Here is a 23414-nt window from a genome sequence, read left to right on the forward strand (position 1 = left end):
TTCTTACTAATTATAGTACTTGCTGATTTTCCTCTGGGCTGAATCCTTCTTTTGCTGTCTGAGTGGAGGCTAATATTTTCTTTATATAGAATCCTCACCTTGAGTACCTAGTAACTTCAGTGTAAGAAGTCTAATTACATTTTAAATGGTCACTTTTTTTTCCCCCTTCTTGAGCATAGTTAAATGATCCGTTCTAGCCATTGCTCCTAGGTCTTACTAACCTTTCCTTATAGACTAGTTTTCTGTCTTTCCCTTTGTCTAGGTCTCTGGCTCTAAGAAGAGAATGGTGGGCATGCAGAAAGAGAGAGATTATCACCCCTCCTTTTTTTTTTTTAAACCATTTTGTCATCTTCCTCTTCTTTTTTATTCACTGGGCTTTGTTAAATATTATAACACCAAAAGCAAGGAGCAGCTTGTTAATAACATACTCCAGATATTTTTTCTGCTTCTCTTTTCTTTACTAATTTCTCTCTTATCTGAAACAGTAGCATTTATTTTTTTGTTCATTAGCATGTAGTGAGACTCTTCACCACGTAAGAAAAGCTCCCTGAGCAGGAAACCCCTTTGTGGTGTTCTATGTAAGATTTGTTGCATGAATTTTGATTTTGTTCCACAGCCTGGAAATCTGCTGCCGGATGTTCAAGACACAGTAGGAACTGACCCCATCTGATGACAGCTACGATACTCTTGTACCAAATCTAGTTTTACTTGCCCTCCTGCCTCAGTGTTTCTTTCCTTATTCCCTAGTTTCCAATCCATCAGTTCTTCTCAAGGCTTAAACCAGAGTCTGTTGTTTTATGGCATCTTCCACCATAGGCTTTTCTTGTGATCTTACCTCCCCTAGATGGTGTCTTGAGAGTATCGTCCATGCGTGGTTTCTCTTTCTATATTACATTCTGTGAGATCTCTTTTCTCCACTGCATTCTTCTATCCAGTTCCCTGTAATTTTTTTAAGACCATCTTTAATAATTCATGCAATGTTGCTCTTTTGGCATAATTGACTGTGTTTGTATGACAGCTTCTGGTGAAATTCTTAGTTCATATGATTTTTTTTCCTATTTTCCAACTGTTTGTTTTTAATTGAAGAGTTGTTTTTTGTTATCCTCTTTAAGTATTGTTTACTGCTAGGATAGCCTTCCTCTGATCTCTTAAATAGCTTTTCCTTACTTGCTTTGTGTCTTGAACACAAAATAAAACAACAAAATAAAAAATTGCAGTTGCTGATATTATTAGACTTTGGATACTGTTAGATATACTTCAATAAAAATTATGTCAGATATCAGCAGGTTTTATTTGGGCAAACTGTTTGTTTAGGAAAGTAGTATCTTGGGTTAAATATTTAGAATTGGATATACTTGCTAAGCAAGAGAGGCAGGTTCAGTCCCTGGGTTGGGAAGACCCCTTGGAGGAAGAAATGGCACCCCACTCCAGCACTCTTTCCTGGAAAATTCCATGGACAGGGAAGCCTGGTGGGCTACAGTCCATGGCATCACAAAGAGGTGGGCACAACTGAGCACCCACGCGCAGCAGCAGCATACCTGCTATGCACTTTTGCTACTCCTTAAGCAAGTGAAGACAAATATTTTTGTAAAGAGATCCATATTTACTTTTATAGGTAGATTACCCAAATGTTCTGTATATTTCATACCAATGTCTTTCAGTCTTCCTGAATATTTACATATGAAGTTTCTCTAATCACCCTGCCCAAAACTCTCCCCAAAATGCCTTCTTCTTCTCTGAAAATGTGCTATGCTTATCATTTAGGTATCTTCCTAAAGCTACTGAGTACTCACTAAGGCATTAATGAAGTGAACAGGAAAAATCTGGCATCATCTTGAATGCAAGTAAATTAACAACTTTTATGAAATGCTTGATAAATTTGAATACCATGCACTTCCACCCAGATCTCTTAATGAAGAAGGAGGTTGAATATTTATTTGGTAGATTGTCAGTCTCACCACTGACCAAAGAGTGTTGAGAATTATTGTGCACTCACTGTTGTGTTAAGCTCTGGGGAAAAAAAAAAATAGAAAGTCTGCACCTTCAGTTCCATTCTACAAAAGGACTACATTCATTTTACCCGTTTTTCAGCTATTCTTTATAAGGAACAGGATCTTTATTTTTGACATTAAAATAACACCTGTTTTTCAGTTTGTTGCAAGAATTAAAACTAACATACTGGACAGAGGAGCCTAGTGGGCTATAGGTCATGGTGTCACAAAGAGTTGGACATGACTGAAGTGACATAGCATAGCATATATATAAGATACCTACTGCAATGCCCGGCATAAACTAGAGCATAAATGCTGGCTTTTCTTTTGCCCAATTCAGTTATATAAAAAAGAATATTCAAGCTACTTTTTTCCCTTTTACATAAAGCTGTTACTTTTCCTTGCTGAAAATTGGTGGGCAACTGATGAAACCAGTAAGGCCTCCTGATGGAACTGTACATGTTGAAACTAGATCAGGAGCAACCCCCTGTGTGGGAACACATGGAACTCAATTATACTTGATTCCAGCCACACTGTCTGGTTTGGTTAGCATCAGATGACAATTTCACATTGTTATAAACAGTGTTTTATAATATGAGAGGGTGGCTGTTCAATCCAGCAGGTCTAATTGAACCCCAACTCTTAGTCGACAGGTAGAACTCTGAAGCAGCCATTGGTAACTAGGTTGCAGGCCACCGTTGCCCTAAAATGCCTGATTTTAGCTGTCTGGACATGTGAGAAGTGGCTGACTTTTCCTTCATATTTTTGTCAAAAGCACTTGCTCCTTCGATGCTTTCCCTTCATCCTAGAGATATGGTTGTTAGAGTAAGTGAATTAATACTTGGATAGCTTGTGATAGAACAACGCCTTGCTCATGATATGTACAATATGAATGTTTGCTGTTATTAATATATGTATTATATAAATATACATGTTTTCCAAGACGTTTGACCAAACACAGTTTTTATGAAACAGATTACTTTGGTTTATTAATAAACTGATAAATAACGACATGATAAACCACTGAAGTTCCACAGTGACCCTTACTCATGTCACATCTTAAGTTTGAGGACTTCTTCCAAATAGATTCTTTTTACTCATAACTCCTGAAGAAATTGGAAATGGTGATTTTTGTGTTGATATCTGAGACCTCAATGAAGATAATGATCTTCTTTGGTATGGGGACTTCCTGATGAAAACTGGTTTGTCATTAGTTACAAAGAGGACATTATCAGGTTTGTTTCCTGGAAGTCCTATTTAGAGAGGAAAATTTTCTCTTAGATATAGAATACTTAAAATAATATGTTTATTCTCTTTGTGTATGAATGTGGGCAGTGGGTAGCTCATAGGATATGGGGCCACTCTCAAATCAGTTAAACCTTTGTCGAAGGAAAGAAAGAAAAGCTCTATTGAATAACTAAAAAATCAGTGTAGTAATGGGAGAAGAAAAGCATTGTCATTTGGGAGGCAATCTCTTAAACATGAGTTGTACCAGTGGGGATGAGAGTACGGCCCCTCAAAAAAATACTGTTTGTGGACTTCTCTTGTGGTCTAATGGCTAAGACTCCACGTTCCCAGTGCAGGGGACCCGGGTTCAACGCCCGACTGGGGACCTAGACCCCACATGCCACAGTGAGAGAGCCTGAGTGCTGGAACTAGACCCAGCACAACCAAATAAATAGATGTTTTAAAAACTTTGGTTGCCTATCGGTTGATCAGACTTTGGGATAAATGAGTAATAATAGATAACAATAGCAACTAACAGTCTAGCGAAGATTTGTTCTGTGCTCATCATTGTCCTTAGTTCTTTATGAGCAATATCCTATTTTATGATTTGGCCACACTGAAGTATTTTCATAGCTAAGGAGATTCAGAGAGATTAAGTTACTTTTTTGTAACACAAGAGAAATAAGACACTCTCTAGTTTAGGAAAAGTGGCACTTTAATTTCTTGGAATGCAGAAAGTTGCTCTTTTAGAATTCAGGCACCTCACAAATATAAGATTAATTTTTTAAATATTCATTTAAATAATTTCCATGGCTGGCATAAATTTTAAATTTGATGGCAAAAGGTCCTTTACATGTATTACTATTCATCAGGCTAAATTTGCTGCAATTACTAAGCAATTTTGTGTGGTGTTCCAGTGTGCTATTTTGAGAAAAGATGAGAGGATTTCTATTGAACTGATCCCATTAACCACATTAGGAATAAAGATATGTATATTGCACAAGGTGCATCTTTTTATTAACTAAGTAATCACAATCATTTAAAGGAATGTATTATTAGATCATAGTTTTAGAGGTTGATTAGAAGATAATTTTGTGGTACATTTAAACTTGGGGTATTTATTATGTAATTATTCAAAAGCGAGTTTAATTAACCTGTAATAGCCAACACATTGCTGTTAAAATGGGGAATTTTGAGCTGTAGCCAGCAAAACAGCAGTGATGAGTGCTCCATTTTTGGAAACATCTAGAGCAGCTCTCTTGAAGAGTCACACCAGAGTCAGTAGTGAGGACCCAGCTGATCACATGGGTACAGGACGGGACAGCTGGAGCTTGGGCCCTGATGGGCTAGGTGGCTTTCAGTGCATGACGCATTGGTGGAAGAACTGGTTTTTTCCATATAAATTTAATTCTCCAGAAAACTGGAATAAAAATGAATTGCTGTATAGTTAAAATGGAAGAACATCATCAGACATCATCTGCACTTTTCCCACTATTTTTCTGACAGCAGTAATAACAAAACAGAATTATCTTGAATAGAGTTAAACAGGCAAGGGAGACCTATTCAAGACAATTGTAGAGAAGGAGCCCAGAATTCGATCTGAGCTCAATTCAATGTGAAAAAAAGAAAAAAAGAAAACTGGAGAGTTTTTAAGGGCTGGAGTGAAGGGCTCATAGTCCATAGACCTTCTGTGTTGGCTAATTGGTTTCACCCAAAGGAACACTAAACCCTCTTCTTTGAATAACTTCAAGACTGAAGGTTGTTTTATGAGTTGGAGCAAAGTGCACTGCCTCAAGGTAGGATCCTATTTTCCCCACAGAAATTGGAAGGAAAGCTGTCCTTCCTTGAAAGCTAGGTTTCAAAATGAGGGCTTCTAGGTCCTGGAGAAAAATAATCCTGGGTGGTAACACTGAAACGAAGTTTTAAAAATATTTACACATCAAAGGAACGGAGAAAATATTTGGAATTACAAGTTTTATGAAGTAAATGCTCTAAGAAAAAGGAGGCCAGGGCCCTAGAGACAGGACGAGAGCTGTCTGAAGTTTGGCCAAGCTGTGGGGAAGGTTAAGGTCTTGTTTAGAGAAGGCGATTCTACCTTTAAGACAACCTGTTTCATTTACCACAATTAGTTCCTACCAGGAGATCACTAGAAAACAAAACAACAAGGGAAGGGAGTATTACTTATGATTGTAACCTTGGAGTCACAATTTGAGTTGCAGAACTAGTTTGGGTTGCAGCTCTTCCTGGTCTTGGGAAGTTACTTAGTATCTTTGAGGCTCAATTTCCTTTTGTGTTCAGTTCAGTTCAGTTCAGTTCAGTTCAGTTCAGTTGCTCAGTCCTGTCCGACTCTTTGCGACCCCATGAATTGCAGCACGCCAGGCCTCCCTGTCCACCACCATCCCCCGGAGTTCACTCAGACTCATGTCCATCGAGTCCGTGATGCCATCCAGCCATCTCATCGTTTTGTGTAAAATGGGGGAAATGGGGTGATAGATTGAAAGATGCACACACAGTGTTTAGCAGAGAACCTGGCAAGTACTAAGACTGTAGCATGATTATGATAAGCCCAGTGGTGAATGGAAGGCCTGCTGTACTGGCGCTGTTTTTGTGCCAGGAGATGCATTATTTCTACCTTGAGGGAGGCTCTTCGCAAGGCAGACAGATTTGATCTGGATAGAAAATGGGCACAGTTCCTTTTGCTGTTAGAATGAGTTCTGTTCACACATGTAAACTAATTGTGATTGGTTGCTTACAGTAATTACCTAGCAAATAAGTGAGTTTACTGAGTTAGATTAAGCATTTACTTGAAAGTCTTCCAAAAGTACATGATTGCTAATACAGAACTGTCCTACAATAAATAAAAGAAAAATCTACTCATGTATATAAAATAAATTTCTAGGCAGCCTTCATATTTATATATATATATATATATATATATATATATATACACACACACACACACCCAGCCTTTAAACATTAATAACATTTTTAAAGTCCTTTTTAGAAAGGCTCAAAATACCCCACGCCTTTCTAAAGTGTGACTTGTCCTGTTGAGCTTTAGAAGGAGACAATGAGATGGAGTTCTGTGCTTTAAAATGGTTCCCCAATATTGTAAAGGGAGAAATGCAGCATAGGTTGAGGAAAATATAAGGTAGTGAAAGTGTTAGTTGCTCAGTCTTGTCCAACTCTTTGTGCCACACCACCCCTTCCACCTCCCTCCCACCCCCCCACCCCCCACCACCCAAGGTCTTCTGTCCATGGAATTCTCCAGGCAAGAATACTGGAGTAGGTAGCCATTCCCTTCTCCAGGTGACCTTCCCAGTGAACCCGGATCTCGTACATCACAGGCAGATTCTTTACTCTCCGAGCCACCAGGGAGCCAAATTTATAGGCTAAGTCTACCTCTAAAGGAAACATGAAATGCAAGAAGAATGAAACCACATTTTCTTGTCATCTGTGTCCAATACCAGCTTTGATAATGAAATTGTTTTCTTGTGGAGTTTTCTTCGTATGTATTAATTACACTTACTCCAATGGTAACAGAGGAAAGGTGACATAGTCTGAATACTTCTCTATAGGGCATGCTGCTCGCATGAAGAGCCCATATGCTGTCTTTGTTGGTTCACGTGCTCCAAGGAGCAGCAAATACTACGGCAGGCTTTAGTCTGCAGGGCTCATCTCATGTCAGTTGACTTGTTGGTTAGATCACTCGTCATTAGTAGCTCCTCACTCATCCTCAGTATTTTAAGAAGCCTGACATTGGGAATAAAACAAGAAAGACAAGAATGCTTTATTCAATGCCCAGGTTTAAAGATGCCAGTACAGGCAGAAGCCATTGTTTAATTTTAAAAAAATTAGTAGAGAAGTAGTAATATGTGGTACACAGATGTGTACATATATGTACATATATGTTACATAATATAACATAGTAATATTACCATATCTACCACTAAAATCTTAACATTTCATTGACCAGACTTTGGAAATCAAACTGCATTTGCATCCCACTTCACCCACTTGCTGTGTAATCAGAAGCCAAACGTTGAACCTCTGTGTACTTGAATTTTTACTTCTGCAAAATGACATGAATAATGTTAATTACTCATGATATCGTGCTGGTAAAAGAGACAATGCATGTAAAGCACTTAACATTGAGTTGCCATCCAAAATTTGATAATATTAATTAGCTTTTATTAGTAGTACAAACAAATTAACTGAGGAGTCAGCCATATTATAAATGGAAATAGACCTATCTATAGCCACAGGCAAGGGTAAAAATTGTTCATAATTAACACTTTAGCATCTAGAAAGCTTTATAAACTCTTTCTGGATTCTAGCAACATCAAACTTTTCTCAGTAGCCATTATGAAACTAATAAGACAAGAGCAGTGCTTTAGTTAGATGTATGTAGGTTGCTAAAATGGCAAGAGGACACATATCATCTGTTATTCTTATTTGGGTGGGGGTGAAATTTAATGCAGGTCTCTGCCCCACAGAGTTTCAGAGAGAAGGAGTGATTAACCTTTCCCCATGCTATTATAATCGACTAGCTCTGCCTCCTAAGACCTTCAGAAATGTTCTGGGCTAAAGTGACTTAAATTGGCAGAGCCACCATACCCTTCCCCCCATGATGGATAGCTTGTCTTCCATATTCCCCAGTCCTAGGCTTGACATGCCTCCATCTAATGGGCTCAGTAGGGAAGCTGTCTAATGTTTCACCTTAGCTATTGCACTTCAGCCAAAAAGAATATGACTTTTCCCAACAAAAGAAAATTGAGACAGCAGTAGTTTCATGACAGGAATATAAAGATGATCACCCAAAATGAGGAGACCCAGTTTTAAATCAGGAAAACTGCACACTGCCCCATCACCCAGAATGACATGCGCTTACATAAAAGCTGTCCAGAAAGCCTGGCAAGACACAGGGCTCTGAGAACCCAGCCTACAACTCTGCTATAGGAATTCTGCTGTGGATTTCATCCAGAGTACAACATAGAATTCCAGAGCAGGGAAGGGAAGAAGAAATGACCTAATCATTTTAGAAAGAAACCCTAAAACCTAATCGAAACAGTTCTTATTTCCATGATAATAAGCTTCTCTGTCAGATATGACCGAAGAGTGGTCTCAGGTGATTGATTTCCTGATACCTAGAAACATAAAATCTTGTAATAAAATTTTGAGAGTGGGAGAAGTTTAATTCACTCCAACTGTGGGAGCTGGAGAGTGCTGATCCATAAAGATAGAATGTTTCGCAGATAAACAGAAACAAGCTCCACATGCAACTTAACAATTAATGGCCTGAAACAACAGGTCCCTTGATATAAATGGTCATTTTGCCACCTGAATTCACAGGGCCTCCATTCATGAAAGAATGAATACAGAGACCTCCTCAGAGATAACATTCCTGGTGGAACTGGACACTGCCATGGCTGACTGACCGTGGTATGCTGGATGTATCACAAAACTCTTATTGTTAGGAAGGCTGCTGATTCAGTCCCTTTTGTGTGGAAGACACAGGGAAGATAATCAGACCAGCATTGTTTTTACATGCACTTTATCTTCCTCAGAGCACTCGCACATTTATCTACCTGGTAGGATCCTCAGAATGACCCTGGGAGATAAATAATGTATCACTGTTATATCTCTGATGAAAAAATGTGAGCAGAGGATAAAAAAAAATGTGAGCAGAGGATAATGAAGTTCAAAGAATCGTTCTGTAAATTAGGGGCAGTGCCTGGACTAGATCTTAAAAAAAACCAAAAGCATTATTTTTCTACTTTACTATGCTTTCCTAAGATTCTGTGGGAATGCAAATTCCTTCTACCGCAAAGGACAGATAGATGGCAGGATTTGGGGTGGAATGTGGCCAGTAGGGGTAGAACTGGACACTGCTTAGATGAGAGGCTTAAAAGGATTCAGTTCTTCAAGAAAGGGAAAAATTGGGGATACTGACAAATGTTCTGCAGTCATAAGTGCTGACACATTGAATGCATAAAACTCTTAACAGCCAGATACACACTGGGATTTGGATTTTGACCGTGTCACTTGTGAAGCACACATAGCATGACCTTGAGACTCAGTTTCCTTTCCTGTAAAGTTGTAATAACAACTACAGAGTCACTATGAGGAATAAATTAGATAAAGTGCAAAGCTCAGAGCCTGCCGTTTAATAATAATCCAATAGAGGTAACCGCTACTAACTAAATAGAACAATAAAGAAGATTTCAACCTCGCAGTGAGTCAGAAGGCAGAGTAGCCCGTATTGAGCATCAGTTGACTGTTAAGTCACAGGAAACTCTATCTACTAAAGGTAAAGCTGTGCATCATTTGAGAGGAAATTAACAAAGAGGTTTATAATAATTTAGTATATTTAAGTAAATTAATCCCAAGGTATTATGAAATCTTCTTTGGAGTTCTCAGAAGCCTGACTTTACCTATAAATTATGAGAAAATAAAGGTGACTGTAGCAATTTCTGTCAGAGCATTGGAAGGAATTCAGTAAGATTCACGTACATATGTGCATATACACACTCATACACACACTCCTCATTGCTGCAGCTATTATCATAGTGCCATTTTCATCTTACTAGAAGCCAGGTTCCTCCCAGATTCCTGGTTCCAGACTTAAGGATTCCTTGGAATGAATCCCCTGGTTTTATGTAAAGTGACTGTTCAATTTTCCATATGTTAAAAAAAAAAAAAAAAAAACTAAATAACGTTTTAAGAAAGGTGATTTCTCAGTGCATGTATTTCTTGGTGTTTTAGTCAATGAACTTCCAGGGAAAGAAACTATTTTGCTATCAAAGAGTTTAGTTGACTTGAAATCAATAATGGAGAGTATCATCACTCTTTCAAAATATAACTCCTCTTGCATTTCCTGAAATGTGGTATGTTTTGATGAAAAACACATAGAATATATGACATAGAATCACGAGGCTCCCTTGCTTTGAAACCAACTTTCTCAGTTATTGCCAAATGGCTTTTTTTCTACTTGACAGTTATGGAAAGTTTGACCTGGCCTGACTGATGAGGCCTTTTTCAACCATCTCACTCTAATAGCCACAGGAGTAAAAATTACCCTAGAAACTTCTGAAGCTGCTTTGCTGAGTTTGAGAAAAGAGCTCCAAATTAGCTCTCAACTATTTGTAGTGCTGTGGATATTAGATAAGGTTAATATAAATATTAGGCACCCAAACAAATCAAACCGAAGACTACTAACCTGGTTGACTTCAAATAACTTGGCACATAGTCACTGGAATTTAAGCAACTTATATATGGAGGCTTGAAAGAAAGTGAAAATGTTAGTCGTTCAGTCGTGTCCCACTCTTTGTGACCCTAAGGACTTCAGCCCACCAGGCTCCACTGTCCATCGGACTCTCCAGGCAAGAATACTGAAGAGGGTTGCCAGTCCCTTCTTGAGGGGATCTTCCTTGATCCAGGGGTCAAACCCAGGTCTTCCGCATTGCAGGCAAATTCTTTACCATCTAAGCCTTAGGAAAAGTAAACACAGCTATGATACTTACATCAATGCACAATAATCCCAATTCACTAAAGCAGAGAAATGTTTTCTGGTTTAATTAAATAAACACTATCATTACTTCTTTTACCAGAGATATTATAGGAGATGGGTGTTAGGAAAGTATTGAGATAAAAGCATTTTATAAAGAAGTATGCAATATCATCATCAATGTTTTACTCACTTGTTTACTATCTTTACTCAAAGCTTTGCAAGCAAAGATCTCTCACATTTTCTTACTGATTACATCCATCCCAGTCCACTCCTGGAAATTTGTAAACTTGGAAAAATCTCTTGCTCTATTCAGTCAGAAAACATACATTTTGCAGCTTGTGCGTTCAGTCTTCGTTCAGTGTTTGAAGGGGAGGAAAGTGGAGGGAAAGAGAAACAGACTCACAGGAAACTATCAAAAGACTAGCAGTCTGGTATGGAAGAGAATTAACAAAGCAATAGAAGTGTAAGATTTCACAGTAATAACGGATCCATACTAAAGTGGATGGTGTAGTATATGGTTGAGAGAAGATGAGGATCAAGTTGGGTTTTCAGCAAATTCTCCCATGTGTCTTCTTGATTTATGTTTTTTTTCCAGCTTCAAGCTATTCTATCTCATGTCTTTCTTCTTGAGAAATACTTGATGGCTTTCCAGGGTTCACACTGGGGGGCCTGGGTCCTGCTCCATTAATGCTCATCCCAAACAACTTCTACTGGGACAGCCCTTTGCTGATGTCCACCCTCTTTATTATCTTTCTTAGTACCAAGTATTTGTGCCTTCTTGTGTTATTTTTTCAATTTAAAATTGTTCTGTTTGTTTTCTTACATTTTCTGTTTTATTTTGAATAACTGAAAGTTCTAAGAATGTGGAACCCAAGGCTGTTTTGTGTACCTTGATATTAATGTCTTATGTAGTGCCTAGTAAATTGTTACTTAATACTTATTTCTTGGAATTTTAAATTATTTTTTTCTATTTAACTTTATTTTTCCCTTTTCTCCCACCTCCATACATTAACCAATGATAACAGCTTGGCATGAATCTTTCCTACACCTTCACCATGTTCCTATGAACATGAATAGAGGGTGGTTTTTCTCTCTTGTCACATAAAAATTAGAAGCATACTCTGTGAATTAAGCTTGATTTTCTCCTTTCCTAATCTATTATGGACATCTTTCAGTTCAACCTCTTTAGGTAGCTCAGAGGTTAAAGTGTCTGCCTGCAATGCAGGAGACTTGGGTTTGATCCCTGGGTGGGAAGATCCCCTGGAGAAGGAAATGGCAACCCACTCTAGTATTCTTGCCTGGAGAATCCCATGGACAGAGGAGCCTGGTGGGCTATAGTCCACGGGGTCGCAAAGAGTTGAACACAACTGAGCGACTGCACTTCACTTCACTTTAAGTTCAACAGATTTTTCTCCAATTCCTATTTTTAACTCTGTTAAAATTCTAGGGTATATGTGTGCCATAATTATGAGTGTCCAATAAAAAATTGGAATAACTTACTCAATCACAGCCCTGTTAATGAGCTTTTAAACTGTCCTTTTCTCTTTTTTTCCTCACAACATGATCAGCAAACATCCTGCATTTATTTATATGCGTGCTGGTGTATTTAATTCTTTAGACTATATTCTCAAAACTGAGGCTGCTTCATGAAAATATTTGTGTATTTTTTAACATTACTATTTTATATTTCAAACATAAACTAAATTAGAAAGAATTGTATAATGAACTCACATCCACCCATCAGCCAGCTGCAATTTAATCTTTTTTAAATTGTAATAGATGTTAGATTACTTTCTAAAAATTGAGAAATTCATATTCTCACCAGCACAATTGTCTATTTCCCAAGCAAATGTTCTAACCAAATTATCACCTTAATTCACTTTATTCTTCCAAGTTTGTTGGGGAAAAAAATACCTCCTTATTTTATTTTGACTTGCCTTCTAGTGAAATTGGGCATCCTGTCCTACATTTATCAACCATTTGGATCTTCTGTCCTCCACTTGCATGTCTCTATTTTTGTCCATTTTTCCAGTGGGTTTTTGCCTTTGTTCATAGCACTTGATACATGGTTTTATATTTTAGAGGTGTTAACTCTTGATCTGTCATATGTACTGCAAATTTTTCTCCTTTCTGATCTGCATTTTCACTTCATTAGTGACACCTTTTTCCACATAAAATTATTATTGTTTATGCAGTCAAGTGTGATGATCTTTGATGCATGGCTTCATTCCTAGGACTATGATCTGTGGAAGTTCCATGTCTGCCTTCAAATTTCTTCTCACTTTCCCCTGAATGCCGCCTCCAGTCTGGCATTAGTTTAGTTCCTGAAAAGCAAACTCCTTTCTTCCTCAAAGTCATTCCATATAGGTTTCCTTATGATTAGAAGAATCTTCTGCCCACTTTTTACTGAACTACTCTCCACTGATTTTCTGGGTCTCAACATGTATATTACAGCCTCAAAAAGTCTACGTGACTCCCCAGTCTAAATCAGAAGCCTCTGCTCTGCCCCTGCATGGTGCTTGTCATGTTCCTTTGTCACACATTTCGGTTATTGCTTTCAGCCTAATTGTGTGATTTTGTTGTTGTTGTTGTGGAAATCTTTCCCTCATTATATTTCAGGGTTCATGAGGGAAGGTATCAAGTGAGTTTGGTGAAAACCTTTTCCCTTGGGACATAGTATAGTCCCTGGAACATAACAATAGCTCATCAAAAACTCGTTGACAGTAGGAGTGAATACTCATAGAGAGAACACCATAAGCGATGAAGCATTTAAGCTAAGTCTGAGAAATAAGTAATGCTCAGCCAAGCTAGAAAAGAAAGGTCATATGAGCCAGGCATGACAATAAAACTTTTATTGGTGTATGGGGATTCGGAGACAGCAATAAAATTATGACTGTTACTTTCTTTGAGAGAAATGGAAGACAAACTTGAATATGTAGCTGTAGGCAGACCATGAAGAGCTGTTAGAACAGTGGTACTTTAGTAAATACCATGACAATTTCAAGGATTCTAGTAAGAATTTATGGGTACAATGACCATGCAAAAAGTGTATGAAGCTTGCAGATGATCAGGCTGTGGACACACAGGCATGGTCCCCTGGCTCCCCTAGAGATGAGGGAGAATGTGTGCTCCTCCGTTTATTTTCAGGGTCACCAAAGTCCCATATGATGTGATTGTCCATTGCTTTTTCTATTCTGTGTGGTGCCGTTTGAGGTAACAGCAGCCCTAGGAGGTGCTCCCTATTCTCCAGGCACATAACACATTTTTCTGTGGCTCGCATTGCTTCTCCTGCAGTGCCTAGAAGTCTGCTGAAGATAGTCATCATCTCAATCCCACATCAGTGGATTTCCCTTCAAACACATGCTTTGCTTTGGTGGTTTTGAAAGTAGTTGAGGCAACGTTTAGTCCCAGCAGCCAGGCAGGTGGTAAGGTTTTATTGATTTCCAAGTTATTTCTGAATCTCTAATTGATTGAGTAGGGATTGAGATATACTAGACGTGACCTCCCTCCAGCAGTCTGACCTGCAGTAGTAGACATGAAAATGTGCAGGGCATGGATGGGGCTGATGGTAGGGAAGATGAAACTGGGAGGGATTTGAAATATCTAGCACCACCTCTCAAGAAACCACAGGATGAGTTGAAATTAGTGCATATTGATTGTATAAATCACCGCCTACCTGCTTTCTGCAGCTGTGGCATTTAAACATGAATTTGTATGAGTCTTTACATGATCACTGTGGGTTTTTTTTGGCATGTGTTGTATTGAAATACAAGAATGAAAGAAAGTTATATTTTTCTTTTTTCAGTTATGGGGGAAAAACTGCTAATCTCAATTCACAAACACCACAGGAACCTGCAATTCCAATTTTCTTTTCACAGTATTAATGAAACTAGGTACTGGAAAAGTTAAATCTTCCCATATAAATCTGAAACCATTTTCAAGGCTAGCCTAGAATTATAATAACTTTCACATCTATTAAGATGCAGTACAGGACTATGGTCTAATGAGATCATTTTAGGCAACTCTTTTTCTTCAGTGGGATGGAGACAGAAATTTAAAATTGATTTCTGGTAAGAAAGACTGACTGGTCAAAGACTCTTAAGTGAGAAACAGTTCAGTAAATACATCTTTTCATTAGTTTTTGAAAAGGATTATTTAAGGCAGAAGATCTAATAATTTAGTGTACCAGAGTGATATATGTTGAGCATAATGGAGTTTTATGACCTTTATCTACTCCGGATCTGAAATATATAGCTCAAGTTCCATTTTTTTAATCATTGGTGTATTTTATTATTTCTTAATATTGATGATCTCTTACAATTCTTTTTTCCTTAAAGCTTAAAAGCTGAATTTTCATTATCAGTATATAGTGAAACTCTTGCTATATCCTTCATATGACAGGGTCATCGTCGATGATGTACCTAGACACTAACAGTCTATATTGAAGAAATATAGTCTATAAGCTCTATACAGTCAGTAAAAATGACTAGGAGCTGACTGGCTCAGATCATGAACTCCTTATTGCCAAATTCAGACTGAAATTGCAGAAAGTAGGGAAAACCACTAGACCATTCAGGTATGACCTAAATCAAATCCCTAATGATTATACAGTGGAAGTGAGAAATAGATTTAAGGGACTAGATCTGATAGAGTGCCTGATAAACTATGGATGGAGGTTCATGACATTGTACAGGAGACAGGGAGCAAGACCAAACCCAAGAAAAAGAAATGCAAAAGAGAAAAATAGCTGTCTGAGGAGGCCTTACAAATAGCTGTGAAAAGAAGAGAAGCCAAAAGCAAAGGAGAATAGGAAAGATATACCCATTTGAATGCAGAGTTTCAAAGAATAGCAAGGAGGATAAGAAAGCCTTCCTCAGTGATCAGTGCAAATAGAGGAAAACAATAGAGGGGAAAGACTAGAGATCTCTTCAAGAAAATTAGAGATACCAAGGGAACATTTCACTCAAAGATGAGGTCAATAAAGGACAGAAATGGTATGGACCTAACAGAAGCAGAAGATATTAAGAAGACATGGCAAGAATACACACAAGAACTGTACAAAAAAGATCTTCATGACCCAGATACTCATGATGGTGTGATCACGCACCTAGAGTCAGACATCCTGGAATGTGAAGTCAAGTGGGCCTTAGGAAGCATCACTACGAACAAAGCTAGTGGAGGTGATGGAATTCCAGTGGAGCTCTTTCAAATCCTGAAAGATGATGCTGTGAAAGTGCTGCACTCAATATGCCAGCACATTTGGAAAACTCGGCAGTGGCCACAAATTTCAGTTTTCAATCCAATCCCTAAGAAAGGCAATGCCAAAGAATGCTCAAACTACTGCACAGTTGCACTCATCTCACATGCTAGCAAACTAATGCACAAAATTCTCCAAGCCAGGCTTCAGCAATATGTGAACAATGAGCTTCCAGATGTTCAAGCTGGATTTAGAAAAGGCAGAGGAACCAGAGATCAAATTGCCAACATCTGCTGGATCATCAAAAAAGCAAGAGAGTTCCAGAAAAACATCTATTTTTGCTTTACTGACTATGCCAAAGCTTTTGACTGTGTGGATTACAATAAAGTGTGGAAAATTCTGAAAGAGGTGGGAATACCAGACCACCTGACCTGCTTCTTGAGATATCTGTATGCAGGTCAGGAAGCAAGAGTTAGAACTGAACATGGAACAACAGACTGGTTCCACACAGAAAAAGAAGTACATCAAGGCTGTATATTGTCACCCTGCAGATTACATCATGTGAAATGCTGGGCTGGATGAAGCATAAACTGGAATCAAGATTTGTGTTCGAAATAATGATAACCTCAGATATGCAGATGATACCACCCTTATGACAGAAAGTGAAGAAGAACTAAAGAGCCTCTTGATGAAAGTGAAAGAGGAGAGTGAAAAAGTTGGCTTAAAGCTCAACATTCAGAAAACAAAGCTCATGGCATCTGATCACATCACTTCCTGGCAAATAGATGGGGAAACAGTGGAAACAGTGTCAGACTTTATTTTTTTGTGCTCCAAAATCACTGCAGATGGTGATTGCAGCCATGAAATTAAAAGATGCTTGCTTCATGGAAGGAAATTTGTGACCAACCTGGACAGCATATTAAAAAGCAGAGGCATTACTTTGTCAACAAAGGTCCATCTAGTCAAGGCTATGGTTTTTCCATTAGTCATGTATGGATGTGAAAGTTGGTCTACAAAGAAAGCCAAGTGCCAGAGAATTGATGCTTTTGAACTGTGGTGTTGGAGAAGACTCTTGAGAGTCCCTTGGACTGCAAGGAGATCCAACCAGTCCTTCCTTAGGGAAATCAGTCCTGAATGTTCAGTAGAAGGATTGATGTTGAAGCTGAAACTCCAATATTTTGGCCACCTGATGCGAAGAGCTGACTAATTTGAAAAGACTCTGATGCTGGGAAAGATTGAGGGCAGGAGGAGAAGGGAACGACAGAGGATGAGATGGTTGGATGGTATCACTGACTCAATGGACCTCAGTTTGAATACACTCCGGGAGTTGGTGATGGACAGGGAGGCCTGGTGTGCTGCAGTCCATGGGGTCGCAAAAAGTTGGACACAACTGGGTGACTGAACTGAATATTTAAGAAATAAAACCAGCAATACAAATGACCTGGGAACCACAGTCTTACTCTGAAAAGCTAACTTTGGAAACAGCATGAATACAATAAGATTACAGTGAAAGAACCACTCATCAAGTATACAAAATATTTTCATAAAACTGCCAATTTGAGTGATAAAAAGAGCATCTGATGACATGGTTATTGCCTTGGTGAAATACATGGTTCCACTACCCACCTCATTTTATGTAACAGGAATTAAGACTTTAAGCATGGTTTCTCTTGCAAAACATTATGTAAAAACATAAATCAAGAGCAGTTTTGTTTTTTAATAACAAAATTAATTTAATTGCTCTGTTTCCAACCTCAGATGAATTTCACATTCTTTCCACTGCACGGTGAAACCTCCTTGGAAAAACTCATTAATGTTTGAAAATTTACCTTTCAAAATGAAGAGTTATTTTAGAACTTCAGTTGTGAATCATCTTTCAGAGACAGCATGAGGGCTTTATTCTCCCCCTGTGTATAGATTAAGGTTATGACCAGACCAGACACAAACTGGCAAACTGGTAAGGACAGGCTCCGGTGCAAAGCTGAATGGCCTAACATGCTCCTCATCTTACTATCCTCATAATTGAAGTTCTTTTTAATTGTAATAAAACATTGAATTTCATTCTGTAAACAAATTTAGGAAGTTAAATTTTTAAGTAAAGCAGGCCTATAAAAGCACTAAAACTGTATTTTAATGAAACAATTACATTGAGACTTTTTTTTTGACAGTTGGGACAGTTTTAAAGTGTGCTGTGAAATCAGGAACTTAGCAATACGTTCTGTTCCTCATTGCACTTCTGGCTGAGTAAGGCACCAGCTTCAAAAGGCAGAGTTCTGACCTCGCTGGCCTGGCCTTGTTCATTTACGCAGTGGGGGGATCACTATGCTCTCTAGGGGCCATCTAGAAAGATGTCAAGATTTGAGAGAGGGATGCAGAGAAGAGCTGGGGAAGGGGAGGACGTCCGCAAGAGAGAAGGCAGGCAGGAGCATGGAGTAGGTGACAGCCACCCAAAGGAGCTAGTGAGAAATGAGATTTACCACAGGGTCCTCTCCATTTTATAGCCTGTTGTATCTCTTAAACCTGTTTTTTCCATGGTGTTTCTTAGCTATATCTAGATTAGTTCCTAGGGGAAATAATACTCTTTCACAGACACAGTGCCAAGAACTGTGTCAAAATAAAAAGGACCATTTCTTTTTCTGTGGTGGTAGTTTTAAAAAGCTATGCAGCAAGTTAAGGCTAAGTTAAATTTTTTAATATTTCACTTTAATTTTTTTGTGCAGAGCAACAAATGCAATTATTCTTCTTATGTCACAAGGCCCTAGAATGTGTCTTTTGCACTTACTATGCATTTTCACAGTGAATTATTATCTGATGTAACCTAAAATTGGTTTGGGGTATCATGTGGAAATATGTTAATAACTGTCCTAGCACCTGAAAGACAGTGTCTTTCTAAGTAACCACAGTAATGATTTGACAGTGAAAAGTGAGAAAAGTCATAGAACTAGCTTTTAGGATTTTTGATAATCTGGGTCAAAACAGACCGTGTGGAAAATTAGAGGCCATCAGATCTTGCTGAATATTTGGGAGAGAAAGAGAATTAAAAATCAGTTTTTATCTGTCCTTAAGATAGCACTATCTTTACACAAGTCCCAGGAATAATCCCATAGCCATTTGGCTGAGAAGTGGCTTATATGAAAGAGGTTGCAACCCTTGTGACAGCCTTGTGTCCTTGCCACTACAACCAGTACTTTTGAATCACTTAGGCAAAAATACCAGCAAAAATGAAAAGTCTTCCTCTTGCCATTAAGGAGTACACGTGCACTTTCCCCCCATGTAGCAGACCTAGCACTTCCATTCTGTTTCCTGGGGGGGATGTGGTGATTGTCATCCTTCAGTAAAACTTAAGATACAGTTGCTTGGGAAAATTTTAAGTAAATAATCTATCACTATAGCGTTCATATAAACTGTATGTAATTTGTGATGCCTTTATTTTATGAATCATTAAAATGGGATATGTGGAAATAAACACATAGGATATTTTATGTTCTCTACTTCTTTTTTTGCTAGCAAGCTATCTTCAAATCAAACTGTGTGCCACCGGTGGAGTTGAATACTTGTTTATTTCCAGTTATACCAAATAATATGTAAATGCCTTGGCTTATCCACTGCCCATCATCAGTCCTACTGAAGTTTTCCATTGATGTGGGCTCCTTGTTCCTCTGAGCCCCATATAATGAGTTGGTTGTGTTAGCTTAGCTTTACCTACAAACCAGTTAACTTTTGACTATTTGGGGACTTGTTGCTAATCTATACCCATTCCATTCTTTTAGCGCCTCTCTCATATTCTCTTTTACATGTTTTTTAAGTGTTTTCTCATCACTTGCTGCAACAAAGAAAGGGAGCCATGCGAAAGTAAAATTTAGTTAATTTTTTTTTTTTGGCACTACTGAGAAAAAAACACATTGTAGATTTTTAAAAATTATTTATAATGTCTCGATTCAGTTTACTAGGAAGTATAAAGAGAATGCAAAATGCCAAAGTCATTAAATACAGTTGCTTAGGGAGGTCTCTGATTAAATTTCTGTCTTCATACTGTTATGAATGGTGAAGAAATGACTGTATTTTTTAATAAAAAAATTTTTAACCAATTTATATAAGAAGGTATTTAGCCTTTTTAGGCTTCCCTGGTAGCTCAGACAGTAAAGACTCTGCCTGCAATGTGGGAGACCTGAGTTCAATCCCTCGGTTGGGAAAATCCCCCAGAGAGTGGAATGGCAACCCATTCCAATATTCTTGCCTGGAGAATTCCATGGATAGGGGAGCCTCAGTTCAGTTCAGTTCAGTCACTCAGTCGTGTCCGACTCTTTGCGACCCCATGAATCGCAACAGTGAGCTACAAAGAGTCAAACATGACTGAGCAACTAACACTAGCCTTTTTAGCCATTTATTCTATTCTCTACATTTAAATTCATAGGAAATTCCTCAGAGATATTTCAGTGATCATCAAAATAAACCACTAATGACCATCAATAAGGGAAACCACATTTATAATTCATAGAACTATTTAAATTTCTCTAGGTGTTTTTGTACATCTGAGAGAGATGTCCCATTAACTTACTTAAGTGATCTTAGCATGAAAATTAAGAAAATTATCACTTAGCTTTCAGATTAGAAGCATAAGCAGAAAACATTATTCAATAATCAATTAGATATGGAAGCAACTGCATACTCCAAATAGACCTATCATAATACCTGTGGTGGTTATTAATTTTCAAAATGAATCAGGAAAAAAGGGGGATAAAATGTTTCTTCATTGGGTTTGTGGTAGGGGGTTGGTAGGCTATTTTCATGATATTTAGAATTCTTGTTTATGTATGGGTTACAGAGCTGTTTCAGGACTGCATGAGAAGCAACATTTTGGCCGAAGTTTCAAAAGAGACAAGTGTTTTCCTTAATCAGGAGGCATTTCTCAAATAGCTCTATAGCAAAGCGGAAGCATCTGAGGCTTTTGCGTTGGTCTTTGTCATCTCATTTTAGTTCTACCATCAATTTGGTTTTGTTGTGCTCCTTCAATAGTTGTGAAAACATATCAGAAATTTTTGAACAGATAAAAATCAGAGTAAAATTCTCTGATAAGATAGTCCATTTACAATACCTACTCCTAAATGAAAAAAAAAAGAAGTACATATATATTCTTAGTTTAGAAAATATAAAATGTAGAGACTTCCCTGTTGGTCCAATGGGTAAGACTCCACGCTTCCAATGCAGGGGGCCCTGGTTCAATTCCTGGTCAAGCAAGTAGATCCCACATGCCACAACTAAGAGTTCTCTGTGGCCTCAACTTAAAGAAAAAGAAAAAACAAAAACCTGCTTGCAGTAACCAGAGATCCTGCCTGTTGCACTAAGACCCAGCACAGCTGAGTAAATAAATTAAATATCTATTTTAAAAAAGGAAAAAAATGTAAACCCTGCATTCCATTAAAACTCTCAAGTCTGACTATCATGAACTATATGATTAGGACTTTTTCTGTCTTCTCCCCATTTATTTCTGACAGACAAAGTGAGGTAATTATGAAAATGTGTTTAAAAGGAAAGCATTCCATCAGGTGGGGCAAATGATTTAGGTAATGTTTAAATAAAACCCTTTTCCAGCTTTTGAGACACCATGGTGAGAGACTGCTCCACAAAATGAGCAAGCAGAAACTTGTCATTTAGTGAAAGTTAGCAGCTGAGCTAATTGGCAGACTTTGACAAAGATGACGGTATTTGAAAGAGAAAGTGCTGCGTTGGTTTGTCAGGTAGTGACAGAGTTCCCGCAATGGATTCTGTTCTTGAGAGGAAGTTAATTTCCTGTAATCAAATGCTGTGGATTATAGTCTTCGTCACCTTCTGCCTTGGCCACAGAAGCAACTCCAAGGCGTTTTAATTTGGCAACATTACATGCGCTTTTGTAAAACAAGCAGGGGATACATTCAGCATACAAAGGTTTCACCTGCTCCATTTTGTAGCTCCAGAGCATATTGCTTCTTTGAAAGCTGTTCCTTTGTTAGTGACTATATCTGTAAGCCTTTATTTGGGGAAGGGAAGGAAAGCGACGGCAAGAAACCCACATGTGGCAGATGAAATCTTGGTGATGTTTGAAAATGGAATTACAAAGCAGTATGGTGCTAAGTGACAGATAAATGATCCCCAATAGCTAATAGGGACTTTTATAGAAATATTTTAAAAATTACTGATAATAGTGTAATAAAAGTACCATTTTAGTCTTTGTGATATATATATATATATACACCAAAAAAAACCTTCCACATATACACACATACATATATTCAATATTTATGCAATCTTGAGATTATGTAAATTCATTCTGCATAATTTATAAAGAATATCATTTTGCAAATTATAGAATTTTTAATTTATTACATCTGAAAAGTTATCTTTTTTCTATAAGACAAGGGGAAAGATGGAGATTCAGAGAAAGAGTGAAAACACAATCCTTAGGGAAACATGACCTGGGATCAGAGATGGGATAGAATACTACCTCTCTACAGTTCCTTTTCTTCTAAGTCGTTTTAAATAAAAAGTTTATAAGGTAAAGGAAGAGAACCGCTCCCCTCTCCTCCAAATCTGCAAGCTAAACCCCAGGACTTTTCTCCCTATCAGTGGTTAATTTCAGTGACTGACTAAGCCTTGGAGAAAAATATGAATTCCCCCTGCAATCCACTTCTTGTACCCAAGGAAGAACTTTATACTTTGGAAAGACAGAATGAGAGTTTTATCAATTGAATAAAAGTGAGGCAGTCAGCCCTTTATTTATGATTATCTGCTACGTACTGAATTTTGAGTCAAAATCATTCTAGATAGTCTTTAATGTATGTAAAAATGTTTTCTTACTTTCTCCTCTCAAACTTGGTCTTGGTGATTACTCAACCATTGCCAGTAAATAAATAATATACATATATATTTAGGTAAACAAATAAACCTTCAATAGTAAAGGAAATCAGTTCTGTTTTAGTTTGTACAATTGTGAGTAATGCTCACTTCTACAGCACATATACTAAAATTAGAACAATACAGAGATTAGTAGAACCTCAGGGATGACACAAATTCATGAAGCCTTCCATATTTTTACAAACATCTCATACAGCTCAATCTCAAAAAAATAACCCAATAAAAATTTGGGCAGAAGAGCTAAATAGACATTTCTCCAAAGAAGACATACAGATGGGCAACAAACACATGAAAAGATACTCAACATCACTAATTATTAGAGAAATGCAAATCAAAACTGCAATGAGGTATCACTTCACACCTGTCAGAATGGCCATCATCAAAAAATCTACAAACCTCAGTCCTAGGAGTAGAATTGCTGGATCATGAGGAAAGTCTGTATTTGACTCTTTGGGGAACCGCCAAACTGTATCCAAGGCGGCTGTGCCATTTTGCGTTCCCACCAGCAATGTGTGAATGTTCCAATTTCTTCACATCCTTCCCAACATGTTTTATTGTCCATCTTTTCACTTATAGGCATCTTAGTAGTATGAAGTAG

At 37.9% G+C, this 23414-nt stretch overlaps 1 protein-coding gene and 1 pseudogene across 21 annotated transcripts in view; both read left to right on the top strand.

The window, feature by feature from the left end:
• The window catches only part of NRXN1 (neurexin 1), a 1215464-nt gene that overhangs the window by 1187186 nt on the left and 4864 nt on the right, over nucleotides 1–23414 (top strand). The gene's annotated exons all lie outside the window — the stretch shown is intronic.
• Nucleotides 22899–22995, top strand: LOC138093716 (U6 spliceosomal RNA; annotated as a pseudogene).

Source organism: Capricornis sumatraensis, chromosome 1 (assembly GCF_032405125.1).
Source record: "Capricornis sumatraensis isolate serow.1 chromosome 1, serow.2, whole genome shotgun sequence".
Lineage (NCBI taxonomy): Eukaryota > Metazoa > Chordata > Mammalia > Artiodactyla > Bovidae > Capricornis > Capricornis sumatraensis.